Raw genomic sequence first — 14,209 nt, forward strand, 5'->3', positions numbered from 1 at the left:
CATAACCAGTTACCAAAATGACCAATTACTTGATATTTCATACACTAAATTAAGACTATATTAAAAGCAAGAACTTAATATATTTCTTGATATAACGCAGGATTTCTTAAACTGTGGGTCGCGATCCCCAAGGGGGGTCGCCAAAAATTTTACTTGCTTTGCACGTGACGCTGTCATTTCGTCTGTTAGTTATTAACAATTTTCACATTGTTCTATGTCTTAAAATTAATAATTAAAGTTAATGACCTAAAACTGCAATAGTATATTACAGTACAACATTGACAACTTCACTCACGCGTGTGTCGGATTTGCGCAATATTTATGGGGTCCCACACAATTTTTGTAAATATTATGCGGTCCTGGGGGTTGCGAAAATATCTCAGTGATAAAAAGGGGTTGCGACTGAAAAAGGTTTAAGAAACCCTGATACAACGTACGGAAAATAATAAAGAAATTTCATATTTATTTACAGACCTACTTAATACCTTCTAGTGCCTCTATCGGGACGTTTTCATTAAGTGAAACAGATGAATATCCAAGAATTTTCTTATTATGGATCTAAAATACAAAGAAAAGACGACCGCTGGCGATTTCATGTGATTTTGGTCATGCACTGTGGAGGTAGTTGTCTTATGGTATTTTGAAGATTTATATATTTATTTTTAACTAAATACTTAATTTTAATTTCAAGTGCTTTTCTGTTACTCTCTTTTTACGCGCACGTTTCATGCCAGAATGTAAATGAGATAGCAAACGTTTATTCAGATTCAGGGAGAATGAAATGCTATTTAAGCGAAGGTTTCGTAAGTTCATTTTAGAGCGTGTTCTGCCTTTTTGAGGCCACGTTGTTACCTTCACTTAATAGCGATTTGATTCTGTCGCGTTGAGTGATTCTAGCTATTTGGCTTGTCTTCTCCGGTTTTCTACAAACCAGAGCTTTTCCTGCGCGTTACTTTATCCTGTGAGTCGTAGAGATAATTTATTCCATTTCATTTAGTTCAACATTATTTATTTAAGTTAAGCTAGAAGTGCTGGCTTGAGTAAACCCAAGTAGGGTTATTGTTACTTCTTTGTGTTCAAATTAAAGGATTTTTAACACCCTTCTTCTGACTTTTGTTTTGTTTCACAAGACTAGAAGTAAATTCTTCACTAGTTTGTTTAAAGTCTGTAGTTTATACTGCCTGAGAATACAAGATTTTACACTGGCCCCCGAAGTATAAAAACAAGAATGTCGCAGGTAAGGCTCTGGTTTGTAGAAAACCAGAGAGAAAAGCTAAATGGCTAGAACCACTCAACGCCACAGAATCAAATCGGTATTAAGGTAACAATGTGGTCTTAAGTAGGCACAATACGCTCTAAATTTAATTTGTGAAACTTCGCTTAAATAGCACTTCCTTCTCCCTCAATCTGAATAAATGTTCGCTATCTCATTTACATTCTGGCATTAAAAGTCTGGGTGTAAAGAGAGTGACAGAAAAGAACTTGAAATTAAAATTAACTATTTAGTTAAATGTATAAATGCTCACAGGGTTATTACATTTAGTGATGCGTGAGACTAGAAGAAACTTTTTTGAGAAAGGAACTGTCGTCAACCATTGAAGGGTTCCTAGCAGAAACATGTTTTATTGAAAGTTGTGTACCGCCCAGCTATGCGGGACGTTTTGAAAGAGAACTGAAAATGTTTCGTTTGAAGTGTTGCCCCTCATACGATTTCTTCAAAGAACAGGTTTTTGTGTAAGTCAGCCAATCAGATATCTCGAAAATAAAAGCTTGGGAGTGTTTTTAGACGCGGTGTTCTGAGTAGCAAAGAACGAAAAAGAACCGGTTAGAGAAGATAATTTTTGGTGATGTCGCTTATTGTTAGCATAATGGATTACACTATTTATGGTTTTTGAAGTCTGTCAAAGAAAATTGTAATAGAAGAACCTGTTAACTTTACCCACCGCTATTTTAATAAAATTCCCAGTTAAGTACTGCACGTGTAGCAAATAACGTAGAAAAAAGAACGCAGGAAAAATTTATTTTATACATAATTTTTGCATCCCTGTGCGAAGTAAAGGAAGTATTGTAATAAAAAAATCGGGTATCATATTTCAACAGAAATATGCATTTTGACCGTTCCGAGATCTATTTGGACGAATTTTTTGCTTGAAAGCTGTGCGTACGGACAAAATAAAGGACAGTATTTTTTTCGCAAACTTGTAAAATAAAAGGTACTTTTTTAATAACATATATACGTAGGTATCTTGCATATTTCAAATCGTAGAAATTCAACCGTACAAAGCTGAAATTTTGTGTTGACTGATATAACATCTGATTGTGCACCTCCCTTTTTTACTGCAATCGGTAACACCAGACATATATATTAGATATGTAGATATACCTTCCTCCCTTAATCGGCCTTTATTTGCCCAATCGTTGGTCGTAGTCATATACTTCTAATTACAGAACTACACTGCTGGCCACCGTAAATGCAACACCCTGAAGGAAGCATGCAAATAACATGAAATTTACAACATGCATTGGCGGAGGTGAGATATGCAAATGATTAGAATTTCAGCTCAGACGCACATAACGCGCGCCTATGGCGCCACTTCAAAGCGCTATGTGGATTATTTTTCAGGGAAATCGGTAGTCGTGTTGGACGAAGCCAAACAAATGTAATACGGATATGTGACCGTTGGATGCAGGAGGGTACGACGGACCGACGTGTTCGATCGCATCTAACTCAGTGCACCACTTCACGTGATGACAGGAACATTGTACGCATGGCAGTGACGGATCGCTCAGTCACATCACGAACCATAGCACAGCACATTCAGTCTGTAATTCATCATCCAGTGTCTGCGCGTACCATTCGACATCGTTTACAGCAGAGTGCTCTGTCAAGACGTCTATTGCTTCGTCTACCCTTGACGCAGAACCACAGACGTCTCCGCCTCCAATGGTGTGATGAATGAAGGATGTGGACGGAAGAATGGAATGAAATTGTCTTTACTGACGAGTCACGCTTCTGTCTGCAACACCACGATGGTCGGGTTCGAGTCTGGAGATACCGTGGAGAGAGGAAGCTGAACAGCTGCGTATGCACCGCCACACTGGTCCTGCACCGGGTATTATGGTATGGGGCGGTATTGGATATCACTCTCGCACTCCTCTAGTACGCATTGTACTAGTACGCTCCTTTATACTCGTTAGGAAAAACACAATTATATGATGTTAAACCATTTAAAGAATATGGTGAATAATTTAAACAGAACTATATTCTCGTGTAAGCTTGATGAGAATAAGCCGCCGAAGCAAGCCTATACAGAAAATTACTTCACGAGATAAAAGGATAAAATGATGATTCAGAATAATTAACTAGTATTTTCAATCAAATTAATCATAAATTTTACGATTACATTAAGAATCGGAGATGTAATTTTTTAATTTGTTTAATATGTAAAATATTTAAGTTCGATAGAGATTTTAGTCAACCGTTTAAAATGTAGGTAGAAAAACATGCTTAGTTTAATGTAATTGTAGATGCAGATATTTAGTACCGATTTTGAGGGAATCAGATAAAGGTCCCTCTTCTTCAGAAGCGAACAAATTGGCTTCAGAACCTTTTTTTTCTTCCGGTGAAAACAAAATTCCATGAAAATATCTATGCCAAACTAAGGTTGTTTTTTTCCCTAATTTTAAATTTTACATTGTCAGATCCTCATCTAATGAGGGATGCCCTCCGATTAGGAACGTAGCATCGGAAATTTCCAGAAATGTTCATAAATCAGCTTTTGTATTAAAGAAATTACGTTGTTGGTGTGGTGGTGGTGCCTACTCACTTGTCTGTCCTAAAAGGCATTATGAACAGAATTTTTTATTTTCTTGATTAAAATGCTATGTAAATGCCTATTTATATATTTCTAGTTATATTAAATTAGATAAATTTTATTGTTAATTTGAAGGCTGTTTTTTTTCTCGTCTTTTAATGCTATAATTTGTTTAAATGTATCAAAATGGCTTGTACAAACGTGATCGCATTAAGCGGCGCGTTACTCTATTACAATAGTAAATAACGAGTTACTCATATTGTTACGAATTTTGCACACATATAAATAAGCTTAGTAAAATGATTATCTCCCTAAATTGGCGAAAAATCTCCAAATGTTGCCAATATTGTCGACCATTTGGCGACATTTTGTTCTGGTGCTTGTATAATTGCAATGGACATTGTAACGGAATAACTCTAATAGATGTTATATGTAGTTGTAACCGTAACCGGCCCCCATATGCCTTCCAGCAATTTCGTAAAGGATTGGGCATTTCTCGGCGGCATGTGGAAAACTATATATGACTGGAAACCATCAGTTTTGGAGTAGTAGTTGTTAGTTCAGAGCTGATTTCGGAGTAAGGAATATCCTTGTCTTGAGATGGGCTTTGTATCGAGTTGTGTTTAACGTTTTTAACAGTATGAAGTAGTGATTGGACTGGTTTATACTTTATATTTTGTGTAACTAGTGATTGTACTCTGTGGTATTGTGAAGAGTCTACGAGTATTTCTGTGGAAAGTTCCAGAACTCTGAAATGTTTCTTTTGATGAAATAAATTTTATCAAATTTTTTTTTGCTTGGGAACGGGGTCGTAATAGACTGTGAATGGCAACGGTCCGATGATAGGTTAATAATTATTTATTTTATTAAAAGAAACACTTCATGATTCTGGAAATTTCCACAGACATACTCGTGCAATTGTTGACAGTATCACACAGTACAATGAGTAGCTTCACTTCAAACTACTAAGAACGTTAAACACAATGCAATGGAAAGCGCATCTAAAGAGAAAGCTAACCCGGAGATATCTCCGTACTCCGATCTCACGCTGAACTAACAACTGGCAACAATAACAAGAACAACTACTAAGAGCAGATCATCTCTGCGGCTTTATATAGTTTTCACTTGGCCGCCGAGATATTTCTAGTAATTTCTGCTTTTCGAAATTACTGGAAGGCAGAAGTAGTGTCGAATTACGATTGCAGCTAATATAGGAAACAATTAAATTTGTTCGTTTACAATTCTTATTACGGTTTATGGGGATAGGACTAAAATGCTGGCAAATGGTTGCCAAGTTTGGCGACGTTTAGCGATTTTGGCGACACAATTAGTCTCCGAAACCTTTTCCAGCTTTGCGATATCTTGCTAAACTGCTGAGATAGCCATCTACTCAATATTAAATGGACTTACCCTTGTATTTTTATTTTTCCGGCATAACTCGTCTCTTGAGATTCTTTCGTGTTACGTTACACAGAAAAATACGGCAATTTAACATGTAATTGCACTAAAATCATTTATCTATGTGCAAAATTCGTAACAGTAACATTGATCCTGTGTGCATTCAATCTATTACAATCTCGTACACACAAACATTATTCTCAGAGATACAAATCGTTTTCAAAGATGACCCTTTTAGGAAGGTGGTACTCGAGAAAGGTTTCAAAACACTTAATAATTATAAAAACGTGTTTCTAGTATAATAATCTTGTGATAATTATGAATGAGCTTCAGTCACTTATAGTTCTCTGCTCCGATACCGCTGTGGTATTTCTCGAATAAGCACCATTATGCCAGGACAATACTCAGATCTATAGCAGGAATTAATAGCTGGCATTCTGTCGAGTTTATTGATAATAATCATTATAATCGTGACATCTCGAACAATAACGCTATTAGGATTTGCAAATGCAATTACCAATCCTTGTTATAACCGCACTCTAGATAAATGAATCGCCGTGGAATATTTATAGTTTTAAGAAAACTTTCGCTCTAAAATCATAATCGAAAATTCTGTAATATCAGACGAGAGTTTAAGTAAATAAATAAAGATGAAATTTACTTCAGGCATAGTATTGAAAAGCTGTCATTTTTCGTGATACGGAGATATTCAAATTTAATAATGTGAAATGTAAGCGTTTTAGTGAATCGTAACTTGAAGATTAATGTTCATCTTTCTTAAAATAGCAAGAAAGTTTCACTTAAAAAAAGAAAGTGAAATGTTCGGTGTAAGGCGATTTTATAAACTTTCCTGTTCTTTTTAATTAGTTTCACTTTCATGCACAGACGGAGTTTGCAGTTTACAAATAACAAAATTCAAGCGTATTTAATTTGTTTGCTCAACTATTTTCAGTACTTAGTATTTTCAAAATATTAGTTACGTAAAAAATGTAAACAGATAAGGTTCTTTTTGGTGAGATTGTAATAAGATATTTTCCGCTGAGAACCAAAATAAAACTTCCTTTACTTATTTTACTTCAAATACTTAACTATGCGTTTGCAGAGTCAGAATTATTATATACTTAATGTCAAGATGTCGAAATTGCAATAAGTAAAGAAACATATTTAGTAGGAATTCAATAATCTCAGTTTATGCTACCTAAATATGAAAACTCTTACCTTCTCAGTTTACAAAATTCGCTTTATTACTTTACAAAAGCTTTTTTTAACAACATTTTTCGTATTTTATTTATTAAACTAGCGGGCGAGCCCGTCAGACGAACGTACTGCGGATAAAGCCAAAGTTTTATGTACACCTAAAAAAAAAAAAAAAATGTGTAAAAACACTTCAATACGAATGAAATCAGTTCATGCTTTCCGAGATTTCTAATATATCCTATGAAATATTTTACTCATCTTGATTCTTTCTAAGCAACAATCACTTCGTAAATACTTTTTTGTTGCCAAAACAGGAAACAAAAACTTTTGACATTTTAAGTTAGTACGTATACATATGACGTCAGGATTCAAATCTGATGTAACAAAACAACTTTTTCTCAATAGCAATAAACGAATTAACGTGGCAACCAAGATATTTTAGAAACCTTGCGTAGCAATAACTTATCGTGTCAATTGTCCTAACCTGAAATAAAAAAGTTGCCAATAGCAGCCATTTATTAAAAAATTTATTAGCGTTTTATTTATTAAAATATTAACAAAAAAATCTGAAAAGTTTCAGATTTTAAATTACGTCCAAAGGGGGAATTTTTTTAACATTTTGTGAGTTATTTTTATTTATTAAATATCATGTTCTTCGCACTTAAACCATAAAATTCAGTTCAAGAGCAATATCGCAAAATAATTTTCAATTGAGTATATCTTTAGAATTTCCGCTACACAGTCTCACGTGCTGGTGATAAAAATAATTTTTTCTGTACAACGTTGCCATGGTTCGCTTTGAAATCCTTGAGTTTGTTAATCAGAAAGTTTTATAAAACAGGAAATCGATAATAAAACAAATTCCAAATTTCAAATTTGGGCTTCCAGATGCCATATTCGCAGCAGGATTACGTCAATTAAAATTGGATGGTTCTAGGTACCGTTGTTTTATCACAGTGCGAGAAACATACATAGATTTATGTAGTTTCTTCATCATTTAATTTCTTCAAATATAATAGAGGGCTCTAATATTTGGTGGCAACAACTTGAAGAGTGGTACAGCTGTTTATAGTGTTTCGACGCAAAATCGCAAATTTCATCTTTATTTATTTTCTTAAACTCTCGTCTGATATCGATTATGAATTTAGAGCGGAAGTTTTCTTGAAACTATAAATATTCCACCGTGATTCATTTATCTAGAATGCGGTTATAACAAGGATTGATAATTGCATTTGCAAATCCTAATATCCTAACAGCGTTATAGAGATGTCACCATTATAATGATTGTTATCAATAAACCCGACGGAATATGCCAGCTATTAATCCCTGCTATAGATCTGAGTATTGTACTGGCATAATGGTGCTTTATTCGAGAAATACCACAGCGGTATCGGAGCAGAGAACTATAAGTGACTGAAGCTCCTTCATAACTATCACAAGATTATTATACTAGAAATACGTTTTTACGTACAAAACAATACGTACGAAAACAATAGGTCCTCAGGGACAAAGCCCCTTTAGACTAATAATATTGTTACGAATTTTGATATATGTAAATGATTCTAGTGAAACATATACGTAATTGTAGAATTTTTTGTATAATGTATCATGAAATGCTTGAAAGAGGCTAAGCTATGTTGGAATAATAAGACTGCAGTGGATGCTGTTTCGCTAACTGACGAGATATCGCCAAGCTAGTGATGATTTTGGCAACTAATTGGGATCTCCAAAAAGTAGCCAAATTTGGCGATCATTTGGCGACATTTGGTTATAATCCCTGTGTAACTCTAACTGGAATTGTGATTGGATAAATGTAATTGATTCATGTATATAACGGTAATCGTATTCGGCTCTCATTTGCCTTTCATTAATTTCGAGTGGTGGAAGGTACTGGAGATTTCTCGAGTGCCGGTAGAAAACTGTACAAGAGCGAAGAGAGCATCAGTTTCTGCGTTGTTTAATTGAGCGTGAGTTCGGAGTGTGGAAATATCTCTGTAGGAGCTTCTCCTTTTAACATCTACTTTGCATTGCTCTGTATTTACTGTTCTTAGTAGTTTGAAGTGTAACAACTGAATGTGGTTTGTGATACTGAAAAAAGCTGTATCAGTATTTTTGTGGAACTGTAAAATGTTTTTAGTCCAAAGGGATTTGAATCCCGAAGGACTATTAGTTTCGTTTTGGCATTTTGCGTCGGACTCATAAATGTCGGTTCACTTTTCAAACTGTTGCCACAAAATGTTAGAGTCCTGCATTATATTTTAAGAAATTAAATAATGAAAAATCTGCATAAATGTATGTATATTTCTCGTATTGTGATAAAACAACGGTACATAGAGTCATCGAATTTTGAATAACGTAATCCTCCAACGAATATGAGCATGTGGAAGACCAAATTTGAAATTTGAAATTTGTTTTATGATCGATTTCCTATTTTTTAAAACTTTGACGAATTTTTGATTAACAAACTCAAGGATTTCAAAGCGAGCAATGGCAACGTTGTGCAGAAAAAACATTTTTATCTCCAGCGCGTGAGTCTCTGTATCGGAAATTCTAAAGATATGCTCGTTTTAAAACTATTTTGCGATATTGCTGTTGCACTGGATCTTATGGTTTAAGTGCGAGGAACATGATATTTAATAAAGAAAGGTAACACACAAAATGTTAAAAAACGCCCCTTTGGACGTAATTTAAAATCTGAAACATTTCAGATTTTTTTTTTTTTTTGATAAAATAAATATGATCGAGATATGATAGGTTCTAGACGCATTCAATCTATTAAGAACCCGTACGGACGCAATAATATAAATTATCACTAAATATGAAGGTTTAATTTCTTTCTTTAAGTAATTTATATTTCTAATGGCACTTTACATGATATTACCATTCGTTACTTTTCCATTTTGCCGGCATAGGCGATAAAGTCGCCAAAATGGTACAACCGATGCCAAACGACGCCTTATTTTCAAAACAAGTTGCAGCCATTTCTTATCAGATGGATTGTTTCTTTTTTCGATACTGGCATGCAATTACATAGAATTTTTACCAGATAATTCAATTTTATGCTCTAAGTCCATTCGCGGTAATTAAGTCAATTAGGATGCAATCTCACCGCTCACCGGAAGGCGAAAATATAGAAAAGGCAAAGTCAAGGGTTAATATCATCTATTCTAATGAGAATGCACTAGCGAATTAAAGCACTGCGGTTTTACATAATTTCTGAGTAAGCTAGCTATTCGTACGAATTGAAATAATTCTTGCGCTTAACATTGTATTCCAAATTAAGATTTAATATGAAATTAATGTAGATAATTACTCAGAGAATTAGATTTTTGTAGCGTAATTTAACGTGGGGTCACGTGATATGAAACGGCAAATCAGGATGTTGTACCATAAAAGCATAGTAAATTCTTAAATTAATGCCTTTTTACAAATTTTTTGTCTTTATTTATTGTCGTTTTACAAAATTTTAAATGATATTAAAATGCTTATGCTATAAAAGTAAAAATTTCTTAGAACTAACATTTGTTAACATTTTTTATGTGTATACTGTGTGTTGTCGCCAATAAAGTCTGCTTGGCGAGATTTGCGCCTGCGAAACGGAAAAGTACCAAAATTTCTTTTCCTTTAACTGCTTTTAACTAAAAAGGTAATACAAACTTAACAGCATCATTAGGTAATTATTATTTAATGGAAAGGAAAACAAAGCTATTTGATCGTGGTTGTTTTTTATTTCTCCCTATTAATACTTAGAATCGAATTTCTACCTTAGCCTTTAATGGAAATATTATCTATCGACTAAAAACTTCCATTTTGCAATTTGATCCTCGCTAGAAAAGTGGTCGCTTCGTGTAAAAAAGAAAAAAGATGTCGAAAGTGAATTGTGAATTCAAATAGAATTAAACTTTGTTTATGCTTACAAATACAATTAAACTACTTAAAATGAGGTTCTAAACTGATTAATTGCAGAGTTTCTCATAGATGTATATTCTCACTTAAGCGAATATTTTATTTCATTTTGTTACACAGGAAAATAAACTAAATCCCATGGTTTTAATTAAACACAACAGAAAGTAAAAATAAGAAATAGCTTTTTGGTTATATTAAACCTTTTTGGTTATATTTCTTTATATTAAAGCTCACGTGTGATTAAAAATTCATGGGATTCTTAGCAATGAAGGATTTTAAGTTCTTTATATGCCATTTCTAAATTTTCAGTTCTTTTCTGTCAAAATCTCAAAACTAGTTTTTTGGATACCTCACGATGTTATTTTTAATCACATATATCAAGCAAGTAATATTAGTTAAAAGATGTTACATGCTATTTTTCATTAAAAAAATTGTGTAATTTTTTTTGAGACATTTTGTTTAATATGTTTAAATCTTAGACAGATTATAAGGAAGAAAATCATTGCTTCTAAAGGTAGGAAAATTATCGTTTATCAACAGATATACCCTTCGAGATAGTTCCTCATATTCATTGAGATCTGTAATCACAGGCCTCGGCTCTGGGGATATATTGTCGGGAACTGGCCTTATAGTGAAAATGTGTTTGGGAGGATCTAACCCAGCGGATAAGATTCAGATATTTCTATCTGTTGTTAAGTTCAAGAGAAAGTCCAATTCCCGGAATCTGGCTGAGGCCGACAAGGCTTCAGGCGAAAGACTTTGAGTCCCTGCACTGGGATTCTTCTCTGGCAAGACTGCTCTTTCCTTCCAATGAGCAGTGGAGCCAGAATGGTTAACTATGTATTTGCATACTTCGAAGCAGGAGCACCTAAAACCACCTCTTCCTTAATTGGTAGAGATAAGAAGTACGTGACATCACCTTTTCTTTATATTTTTGTCATTTATCTGATGGTGTTAAATTACATTCATTTGATTGTCTCTTAGATAATTTTGATTTTAAAATATTCTGTTATTTTTAGCATGATCACGATTATTTTTAGCTACTCGGTCGATTTTGGAGAAAATAACCAACTTCAGAACACTTTTTCCCACTGATTGTACTCTCGAAGGCTCGAAGATAAATTCTTTGATGACTGATTTGGTTGTTAAAAAAGAACATGTGCGAAAATTGTGTTATGAAACAGAAAAAAGCCTTTAAATGTTGGAAAAAAATTCCCCGTTAAGTACTATATTACCATGGCAAACATACAAATACGCAAAATTTGAAGAAAAATTTAGTAGAAGGAAATAAAAATCTGACTTTTATGATTTAACAAAAATTAACAGACAGGTGGTTAGTGTTGGTGTATTTATTATGGCAAAGCACACGAGGGCTATCTGCCTAAGAGGAGGGATGCTTTCGTGTAGGACGTTCTAAGGGAAACTGGCTCGTATACACGTTACACATGGGGAAAACCTCGAAAACGCCCATGCAGCCATGCCCGTTCGTGGGATTCGAACCTCGGACTGAACCACCAGTGTTCAGCGACTTTACCGCTCGGCCGCTGGTGGGCCAATAAACAGCTAGACAGCAGAAGAACTTGTAAAAAAATGGCAATGCTATTATTTCAACACATTAGTAAAAAGAGAATAAATATTATATACAGTTTACTTAAAACTACTCTTTATTAAATCAGTATAGGAAGCTTTTGTTGGTAAAATAAATTTAATCAATTGAACAAAGAAAAAGAAACAGTTACAATTTTAATCTGAGTAGAACCTGATGAAAGATATAAAAAGAATGCTTTTCGCAATGCAATGTAAACCTCAGTTTTTAAAGGTGATTTAAAAGCAACGGTTTTTAAGTCTCCTGAAAAAGATTTCCTATAGAAATGTCATCTTCATATCGAAATCTGTTGTTGGTTTTTATAAGAATTTATTAGATTTAGTTTAATATCCTCTTGCATATTATGAAATATGCCTTACTTGATGATATCGAAATATAAAGTACAATTTTAAGTCAATATAAATTCAGGTTCTGCTTTCTAATAATGACGACTTTGCTCTATGCTTTATATTTAGGTAAATATCAGAATAAAATGTCATGCAGATGGGAAATCATTGATTTCCTCGTAAGTCATCAAAACAAACAACTCGTTTTTTTCGTGCTGATTAAATCTCATTTGGAAGATGCAAATTCAGCAATTATCAAATCAGTTTGCAAAGAATTTTTTCCCTGAAAAATTTACAAATATTACACTGATTATTGTTGTTTGACATCTCCAATAATACATAAAATGTGTTAAAATCGGCAATCATTAATTTTATATTTTAAAGGGGGACAATTAAAAAAAACAGCTATATGGTCGCTGTTGATATAGATAAAAATTAAATCCTGCAGACCTTACTAGACAAATTTAGAGAGTCATCGCTACATCTTAAAAACTATAAAAGTGCTGAAGAAGGTTTTTAAAACAACCTTGTCGTTTAATTCGAACGTTTAACATAAAAGGCACAAATTATGCTTCAGACAACGTATAAGGTATTTCTCCCACCTTCTTAGCGATCTTTCGTGGTGTGGTGATCTGCAGGCTCAGCGCTTAATTGAGAGGCCCGCGTTTCGATTCCCGGCGAAAGCGTTGCATATTTTTCATCTTTCCTGCTTCCAAAAATTACCTAATGTCTCTACAAACGGCCTCTTGTGGTGATGTAAATTAAGAAATAACAGTCAACTAGGTTAAAATGTTGGAAAAGTAGTTTAAGACTACACATTTAATAAACTGGACTGTTAGACATCCCAATTAATTTTACCGGAGTATAAGTTTCAAAGTACAGTAGAGACTTGCAAGCTCGACAACTTTTTAGGAACTTTTTCTAAGATATCTCTAAGCCAAAGAGACCATATATTACATAGTGTACGTATAATTATTGCTTATGCTTATGTCTTTCTCGCTCTGTTAAAAGATTTGAGTGTTCTTTTTCTGTGATTTTTGCCGTTTTCGCATTGTGCCATTAATTCTTACGTTCTTATGTTTTCACCTCTATAGAAAAATTACATAAATGTTTATTTTTTCTGACGATTTACTTTGTAAAATAATGTAAAAAATTTACATATGATGCAATTTTTTTTATTCGCAAATTTCACCATTTATTGGAAATGCGCACGGTAAAAAAATAAGTTTTTTCCTCCTACTACCTCAGTAAGTTTCAAAGTTCTAGACGCGCGCTTGTTTCACAGTGCAACCATCACCCACAGATCAATTGGAAAGAGCAGATATTTTTAAATTCGTATATTATTTGTCTCTAGGATCATAATATTCGATTTCTAAAGTTTTTTAGTTAAAACATTATAAAAATAATATCGCCCGCATCAAAGTGTTAAATATCAAGAATTCTGAAAAACCTATCCTTTATTCCGTAAAACTTTACAGTCTCTCAGTCCACATTATGTCGACTTTGCTGGACTCTACTGTATTGACTGCGAGAGAATTCAAAAGCTTTAACAATCACTTATAGAAAGAACTGTCTAAATTTCTAACAGCACTGCGCGAGGGCCAGATACTCTCCTCTCTCTAAATTTCAAAATACTCAGCTTAATATACTCTAAAAGCTAATTTGCATTCTGGTGAACAATACGGAAAAAGGTTATAGTGCAGATAAAATTCATAACAACTGGTTAATAAACACAAGAGTCTGACACATTTTGAATGCTTCATAACATTTGACCATTTATTTATGCTTAGAAGTAATAAAGAATGCGAAAATTCATATTTTCTGTGCAATAAATGACAAATAAAACTTTAAAATATAATAAAATTCTTATAAACGAGAACTCGTAATTTTTAAATCCATGGGAAAAAATCTAAGCCATACTGTTACGAATTTTGTAGTACTTATAGATAGGTAATTTTAGT

Source organism: Stegodyphus dumicola, chromosome 3 (genome assembly GCF_044657685.1).
Source record: "Stegodyphus dumicola isolate Sdum_Otavi_A_Nest chromosome 3, ASM4465768v1".
Taxonomy (NCBI): Eukaryota; Metazoa; Arthropoda; class Arachnida; order Araneae; family Eresidae; genus Stegodyphus; species Stegodyphus dumicola.